Consider the following 8,771-nt stretch of genomic DNA (forward strand, 5'->3'; position numbering starts at 1 on the left):
CGGGAATGCGGAACCGGCCGGGCTGCCAGCGCCACACGTCAGGGAGGGCGGGGGAGCGGGGCCGCGGGGCGGGGAGCGCCGCGCAGGGGTGGGACCAGCCGGGCCACCGGCACCCCGACATCCCGCACCCCGGCATCCCCGCATCCCGGGACTCCGCACCCGCCAGCCCTTGGCATCCCTGCGCCCTCGCAGCCGGCAGCCCCGGCACCCCCGACCGGGTGCTGTGCCGCCCCCCGGCTCAGCGCCACCCCCGCCCACACCAGGACCCGGTCCCGGGCGGCCCCGGCCACCCGTCCCGGTGCCACCGCAGCCCTGCCCGGGAGAGCCCGCGGGGCAGGCTCAGCAGGAGCCCCCGCTCCTCACTCCTGCGCCTGGGAACAAGGAGGCAAAGGACCAGAGAGAGTAGTGGTGGCCGGGGCTGCCCAGTGCCAACCTCACCTCACCCAGGGCAGCAAAGCCACAGGGGACAAGGAGAGCTGCAGGACAACCCCACTGCCTGCTCCTCATCTCATCACATCCCACCCCAGCCTGGCCTGCTCGTGCCCCACACGAGGCTGTCTCTCCCCGTACACAGGTCAAGGGCTGTCAGCCCCAGCTCTGCCAGGCCTTTGACTGGGATGGAGAGGAGCCAGGAAGCAGAGGGGTTCAAGGTTCCCCTGCCCAGCTGTTTTGGCCTTCTGCCCTTATCATCTCCGGGACATCCCAGGAGGGACATTGCCCGAGGCACAGGCACACTCATGGTGCCCCCGTGCTCTAGCACCATGATGTTAGGTGGAGATGGGGGAGCAGGTGGGACTGGGACCTTCCTGATAACTTATTTGCATGGATCTGAATTGTCTCCTTCCTCTTTCCCTCTAATGTTGGCCTCATCCCACCAACGTCTGCCAAACTGTTCTGGGAAGCAAAGCTCTGCACAGCCGCAGGGCCACGCTGGACCTGCCACAGGTACCGGATGCTCCAGGGCTGTTGCTCCTAAAGCATTTCAGGACATAAACACTCCTTTTTCTTTGGAAATAAAAAATAACAAAGGTGGTTAGCAGAAGTGCTGGGCTGAGTGGCACCACCCAGTTCCCTCTGCCTGAGCCCCAAAGTATGGGGAAAGAGGTGAGACGTGTCTCTCAAACAGGATGAACCACAGCGAGGACTCACGACCAGCAAATTCCTCTGAGACCTCTTGTGTGTCCCCGGGCCCTGTGGGCAGGTCACTACAGACAAGAGGAGTCTGTGATCAAGCTGAGCAATACCACCATCTCTTTGCCCTATCCTTTCCACCCACCCAGCTGCACAGAGAGGCACCATCCACCCTACCTTGTATCCTTCTCCTGGCTTCTCAGTCATTGTTTCTTTTAGCATTTACCAATTTAATTTCTTTTCATCACTGAAGATTCTTGTTATTCATCGTCCACAAGGTCTCACTGCCAGCACTTCCAGCCTTTTCCCCTTCATCTGTGTCTCGGCAAGAGAAAGAGAATTCCTTTTGGGGAGTTGGGACTGAGCAGGAACAGGAGACCAGAAACACTGCGTTCAATATAGGATATACTTTGCCCAAGATGTCCTACAGAAATAGGTAACAGCCTGGTTTGGCAGGACACTGCACACGTATCCTCATTCCTACTCTCCTCACACTATTGGCTTTTTATTTTTGTTTTCAGAGAAACAGAACACTTTTTATACACCTTTGCATACAACCCCAATATTTCTTAAATCTTGGCACTTCTTCTCAGGGGGAAGGGAGCAGTTTGAGCTGGGATGCATTTTTCCTGTATGCATTCCTTCACCTATCAGACAGATCAGGCTTTTCTAATGCCTTAAGCTGGAGGGATCCCAGTGTGGTTGACCATATCTCTCTCTAGCAATCCACACAGGTTGCCTTCAGGGCACAGCAGCAATTGCTTCGTCCTGCGGGCAGGGAGAGGGAAAACCAGGGGGATTTCAGAGGAGGCTGATGACCTTGCAGAGCAAGGTCCAGTCCAGCACTTGGTTTTTCCTGCAGCCCTTCCCTGCCCTGGGGAAGGTGGGAAAATGCCATTTCCCCTTCTCTGCTGGGGGCTGGAAGAAAGAGAGCTCTCCTGGCTCTGTCTTCCATTGTTTTTCCCTTTTTCATTTCCCTGTCTCTAGCAGGCAGAGCTGGAAGATCTCATTGCAACACAGACACCTACAGCCCCCGCCTCAAGTGCTGACCTCTTCATGGGTGCTCTTCCTCCCCAGCCAGCCCCCACAGGACAGGAGCAGGAACCCCACCTACCAGTGTGTATATGACAGGCACTGGCAGCATGTTTGCAGTGCACTGATTTCAAAGCTGTGTACCCAAGGCTGTGCTGAAGAAGGTGGGGAAGCAGGGAGGAGAGGGTATAGCTGAATCCCTCCCTTCAGCCTAGATGCCTTTCCTTCCCTGCTTCCCCTCTGCAGGTCCTGGGGGCAGCTGAGCCTCCATTATTATGATAATCCACGTTAATCCCAACTGGAACTTGTTTAATTTAACTGTTGAAGAGCTAGTTCCAGGGAAGCATCCATGTACTGGACAGTGCTTACGCACATGTTTAAAGGGACAAACTTGCATCATTCTTTCTTGAGTTGGGAACTCTTCTCTCACAGGGGAATTTTCCTCGTTCTTGCAGCCGCCTGTGCTTGAACTTTTCTTTTCCCAAGCTGGGTTTTGCCTCATGTAAACACTAAATATGTTTACTTTTCAGATAGTTTCATTTGGGCTAGGAAAGGCCTAAGAATTCATTGAGAATTTGTGGCTTCAGTGGGTAAAAGTGAACAGAAAAGTCACCAACAACAGGCTGCTCGCCGAAGGATGCGGAGTGGTTGGGTAAACACTGCTGGCCCTAGCAGGGCCCGTCAGTCTTGCCACTGCTGTGGAAAGATGTGCTGACAAAGACAAATTGACCAAGTGGGAATGGCAGCATCTGCAATGGAGACAAGAGTGGCTGAGAAAAAAAGCAAAAATTCCTCTGCACAGAATATAAAAAGCTGTCGGTACCTCGCTGCTTGGAAGATGGCTTTCTCCTCAGACAGAAGGGATGATTTGCATATTTTTGTCCAAAATAAAGTGTGTGGAAGGTGAAGGCTCATGGATGTGGAAACACAGCCCCTGCAACAAAACACAGGGCCAGAAAGTTATCAGGAACAGAGCGAACTCTAGAGCAAAACAGAGCTGTACCAGCACAGGATTTGCTCTCAGTCCTTGGGAACAGTCTTTGCTTTTTGCCTGACAGCATGCATTTCTCTGCCTTCCCCACGTGGATGAACTGTGCAGCTCATTGGCCAAATTCAGGCCTAGGCCAGGATGCCATGTGACGGCCCTGTGGCCATCCTTGTTCTTCTCACCCTTCCCTTCTGGAGGCCCTCTCACGGCCGCATCCTCTGAAGGTGGGCAGGGAGGCAGAGTCAGCACTGGTCCATCTTGCCAGGCTTCTCAGCATCTCTCTTGATATTACAGCCCCGTCTGTGGCACAGTGCTGAGAGCTAGAGCACTGAAAAGGCTCATGAGGGTCCTCTACATTGAATATGCCATGTCCTCCAAGTGCATAAAAAGCATGTTTAAGACCCCAGCAATGATAGTCCTTTGCTTGCCCTCTGCACCCTCCCGATCCCACCATCAGAGATGAGCTCACAGTAACCTTCCTAGGACATTCCTGTCCAAGAAAGCCAATGATAAACTAGACCTAAATATCTCTGTTGCATGTCCAAGCACAGTATTATGTACTTGATATTAATTAATATTCTAGGTCTAATCAGGATGTTAGCCACTCCAGTTCATCTCCTTTCTGTAACCTCTTCAGGGCTGACTAGCACAACAAGGTGTACATGGGACATGCCTGGCAGACATAAAGCCACATTGACCTCCTGCATGTAAAACTCCCTCACACATTTCCTCTCTGTGCAGGCTGACAGGGTTAATGATTCCCTTCCCACCCACTGGGGCTCAGAGATCTGTGCAGTGGCTCTGCCTAACTGGGATTCCTCAGACTGGCTCCTTGCTCCCACACTCACCATCTAACCTTTGCTAAACGAAACGGTGCTTTTCATGTCTCCCATCCACCTAAATCACCCAAATCCTCATGAATCTGCCTCCCTTTTTGCTGATCTTTGCATTCAGTATTAGGATTATCTGCAATCCTGATGGTCAGTACTGAAAACCATCCACTGAAGGACGCAACTGAGGATTTACACGTTCAAACTCTTGTAAGTCAGAGTACAGTACCTATCTGCAGCAAGAAAGAGCTTCAGCCTGCAGGGAAGGGTAGCAGTGATGCAAGTCAAGACGCAGCTGCCCTTTGGCCACCTCTGGCTGCATGTCCCACCATCCACATCAACCACAACTCTCTTCTGGTTTAGCTGTTCCCTTCATGCCATCCTACCTCATTTCTAGTCTTATTAGATACTGAGGCTGGCAAATGCTGTGCAAGAGCTTGTCTCTGACAGTGTAGGATCCTTTAGTTAAATAATCTTTATGTTGGACAGTTGTGGAATAACCTCTCCACAGAGGAATTTCATTATTATCTTTGTCAGTTAGGCACTGGCTTAAACTTCAAAATATACAGTCTTTCCTAAAAGAAGTTATAGTCCTATCTAATTCATATCCCTTCCCCATTTATCTTCTCTGTCAACTGACACGTTGCATACCTTGCAATCCCTCCTCAAGTGGAAGGGGCTTCATCCTTTTAGTAACTTTATCTGCCTGTATCTTCCCTATTTTCCCCAGCAAGGGTGATGAGTACAGTACACAGACTATTGCAGCTGAAGGTCTATCCCAGACTTACTCAGTGGCATTATAATATTCTCTGGATTAGATTCCATCCTACCATAAAGCCACCCCTGCATGGCTCCCAGAGGCAAACTGCTCTGAGCCTTCAGGGCCTTTGATTTCTACTTCTTTGCAGTATTTCAACAGTGCCAGCACAAATCACTTCATGGCCACTTAGCCTCATTGAGAAGTTCCTGTGAAAGACACTGCTCCCAGGCTTCTGAGTATCCATGTCCTGCTGTTATTTCCTACAGCAGGAAACACTCTGTAACTTCTCACAGCTCCAGGAGCATGATCTTCCTTTGCAGAGGAAAGCGAGCTGCAGATCTCTTGCTGCAATGTAGCAGATCAAGCGGGTGTGTGGAGAGGACCTGCAGATCTGTAAGGAGCATCCCAGCAATTTACCTGGGATCGAAGTAAGACCTGTGTCCACAATTCCTTGGCTTTCTCTGCCCTCCCTAACTTCTGCACACAGCTGCTGGTCTCTAGCATTCTGCTCCTCAGGTCCTGGTGCCCAGTCCTGGGGACTGTTTTTTTCTTCGACACCAGTGTTTGCTTTCAGAAGTTCTCACCGCCTGTGGGTGACTTGTCTGTAGCAGGGGAGCTGCAATATTAGGGAGGTTTATCTTTTTTCTTGGAGGTATAGGAATTACTTAGCTTCTCTGCAGTGCCCTGAGCTTCCTTAGCTGCACTACTTTCTTCTCTGTTCCCAAAAAACCTCTTAGCCCTCCCCCAGGCTTACTACTTTCAACAGAATGTAAGACGGTCCTACGATTTCTTCTGGGTCTTTGTACTTCACATTCTCTCCTTAGCCACCAAATTCCCATCTAACATTTCCCCTTCTGCAGCCTGTGCTCCTACTGGCTTCTCTAGGCTTGGATGTTCATTTTTTGAAAGATCTCTTTGCCTTGAATAACCTCTGATGCCTTGTGTCCTAGGCAGATTGGGGGGAATGTCCTTTCCTTCCTCTGGATATTGCTGTCTGCTGCAATAGTGTTATTAATAGAAGAACCAATGAAAAAGCTCTCCTTGATATTTATACAAAACTCTTTCTCTCCACAATGCCCTCTATCCTCCTTCCCCATTTCATTCCTCTACTGTCTCTTCCTTACTCCGCTCCCCTGCACACTTTGCTTTCTCACTTTCCTGACTTTCTTCATCCCTCCCCTTGTACTCCCTCCTTCTTTCACTGCCTCCCTTCTTCCCTCCCTCTCCTTGGCTCAGTATTCAAAATCCCTGCCCATAGCGACGAAAGGAAAAACAACAACACAACACTCCAGCCTGAGGAGGCCAGAGCACGGGATTCCTTCCGAGAAAACTCAGAAACCAGGGAAAAGAGAGAAAGCAAACAGTGAGACCAGGAAGAATTCTGAAGAGAGCAAGGATATTTCAAGGGGGAGGGATGAGCTGGTATCTCAGGGAAACTTGGTGGGGTCTGAGACAAACAACAGCGACAAGATCACAGGTCCAACCCAAACACAGCAGAGCAAGTTCTGCTTTCTGGGGGGAAGGAAAAGAGCCCCAGTGCACAGTTATGCAAAGGACGAGATAACTGTACAAATGGAGAGGAAAGAGAAAGCCGTGACTTGCTCTGGGGAGTGGATGGGCCAATGCCCTGGGCCACAAACAGGAGAAATCCCTGCAGCAGAGGAAGAAGGGCTGATTTCCCCAGGGATCCCCCAGAGATGGGGAACTCTCCATGCCAAAAGGGAGACTGTGGGCCTGGGGCTGAAGGGTTAATACCCCACAGGAGGGCCCTGGGGAATCCACTGTAAATAGGTGTGGTTTTCTCTGCAGCTCCAAGAGGCATTTTCTCTCTGTACCAGTCTGGACAGGTGAGAAATCGGAAGAAGTTGGAGCCTGTGCTTCCCACTAACACAAAGCAGGGCTGTTAGTACAGGTCTTGCTGTTTGTTTGCACACTCCAGCCTGGCTGCTTAACTCCGTAGTACCTGGTGCCAGGAATCTCTGGCAGTCAGCATGGTGGTCCCCCGGGTACAAGCACCTGCCTGTTAATGGAAAGCCACAGATTAATGGTGCAGCACAAGGAGCCTTAGTCAGTTACTCATTGCAGAAAGGATAAATTCCGTGATAAGCAAAAGAGCCAGATATGGTATGTACAGGGAAGGCAACTCTGTTCATTTCTCCTCCTCCGATACCTCATAGGCTTGTGCTCCCAGCCCCAGTACTGCAGCTGGCCCTCATTCCTTGCCCCATCACTCATGATCACCCTCCCCAGAGCTCTGCCTTGCCCTCCCCATGCCACATCTCCACACTGAGCTACAGGAGTTTTGTTTCTTTCCACAAGCCAACCTCCTCACTTACCCTGGCTTTGCAGCCTGCCTGCTGCTAGGCAAGAATAACCGAGAACCCAAGTTTTCAATCACCTCTGCTCCATTTTCCATTTTTAATTCAGAACATTTGAACCTTGAGAATAATTTTCCCTTCTTCAAACGAATTTTAAACATAGCTGGCTCCCAGCAAGGTAGAACTGGAAGAGACACTGGATCACTAAATCCAGCCACAATCTCTAACAGCATCACTTATATAATCCCCTTCATAAACTAACCAGGCTCAATCTTGAAACCAATCAGGGTTTTGCTTTCTCTGTTCCCACTAGAAAAATGCTCGAGGATCCTACTGCTATGAAAGGAAGAAATATTCTGTTAATCTCCAGCCTAAATTTACTCATTCCCATTTGCTCTGGCAATGAAAGACAGCACCCAAGCAGCAAAGTGCTGGGTAGGACATAAGCCTCAGAACAGAATTCAAACAAATCAGATTGAATCACAAAGAACAACGCTGAGGAATGAAAACAGAACTGTTTGCAAAGCAATTAATCTTGGTCTTGGAAGTGCTGATTCCCCCAGTCATTTCAGATCCCAAAGGCTCCTCAGCCCTACAGTCCCCACATCTCTTTGATTCCTCAAGTGTATATTGGAGCCATAACCCCGCTGTGCCCCTGCACCAACAGCTCTTCTGAAAACTGCTTCCAAGAAAAGACATTTTCATAAAGACATAGCCCCCACCCAGTTCCCCAAGTCCTACCTAGCACAGCTGCTGCCAAACTGCAGCTGAGCTTCAGCCCAGGAGTGCTGCAGGAAAGGAGAATACCACTGTCTGCAGAGAGTACAAGGCGTATATTGTCCAAAGTTCAACATATAAAACAGTAAAACGAGGCTGCAGGGAGCAGAAAGTTTAAGGAGAGATATTACAAAGCCCTGGGAAACAGAAACTGCATGTATTGAACCTTGCTTTTGCCCGCCACTCATAGACACCACTGAAGTGAGCAAGAAGTTGTTTATTTTAGGCTTTTGGTCAAGTTCCGTTTGCAAGAAGCCAAAATGGTGACACTAGACACAAAAGCATGTCCTATCCCAGCAGAAAGATGGCTCCCCAGCTTACATGGGTAGATACAGCCGGGCCACAGATACTTGCGCTGAATCATAGATTCCTGTCATCCAACTGTGGATGGGGATAATGGGAAATACAACAGAAGAGATCGGGGAAACCATCTGCTCCTCTCACTTGATTGCGCTGTGAAACTGTAGGCTCTGTTTGGGATAAAACAGCACTCATTTCCAAGGCAACAAATTGCAGTATTATAAACAAGAGAGGACCAGGAGATGCCTGCAGGTTGGAAGCTGAGAGAAAGAGTGTTCTTCACGGAGGGACAGGCGGACTGAGCAAAGATGAGGCAGGACTCTGAGCTCCTGCCCAGGGCACTGGTTTTGACAGTGTCACCATTCCAGACCTCTTCCCTGCTCCTCCCAAGCACAAGGCAACTTTGTGGGAGGGCCCCCACCAGTGACCCCGTAGTCCAGCTGGTTGTTGTCACAGCCACAGAGGGACTAAGATGCCTTGCAGAGTTGTGGGTGTATTTACAATCTGACTAAAGGAACAGCCATAAAAACTACAGATGCAAAGGATCCTTTCAGTGTCCAGTTGCCTAGAGCTACAAGCAGTTGTGCACAAGGGACAACAGAGAAGTTGCCAGGACAAAAAGTATGTATTCTGCT

General features: G+C 50.1%; 1 protein-coding gene across 1 annotated transcript in view; it reads right to left on the reverse strand.

The window, feature by feature from the left end:
- Positions 1-1,321, reverse strand: part of JDP2 (Jun dimerization protein 2) — an 18,554-nt gene extending 17,233 nt beyond the window's left edge. The window contains exon 1 of the mRNA XM_014941610.1: positions 1,309-1,321. The gene's annotated coding sequence lies outside the window, so the exon portion shown is untranslated. The remainder of the gene's footprint in view (positions 1-1,308) is intronic.
- Positions 1,322-8,771: the final 7,450 nt, after the last annotated feature.

The sequence above is a fragment of the Calidris pugnax genome, unplaced genomic scaffold (assembly GCF_001431845.1).
Source record: "Calidris pugnax isolate Ruff unplaced genomic scaffold, ASM143184v1 scaffold56, whole genome shotgun sequence".
NCBI lineage: Eukaryota > Metazoa > Chordata > Aves > Charadriiformes > Scolopacidae > Calidris > Calidris pugnax.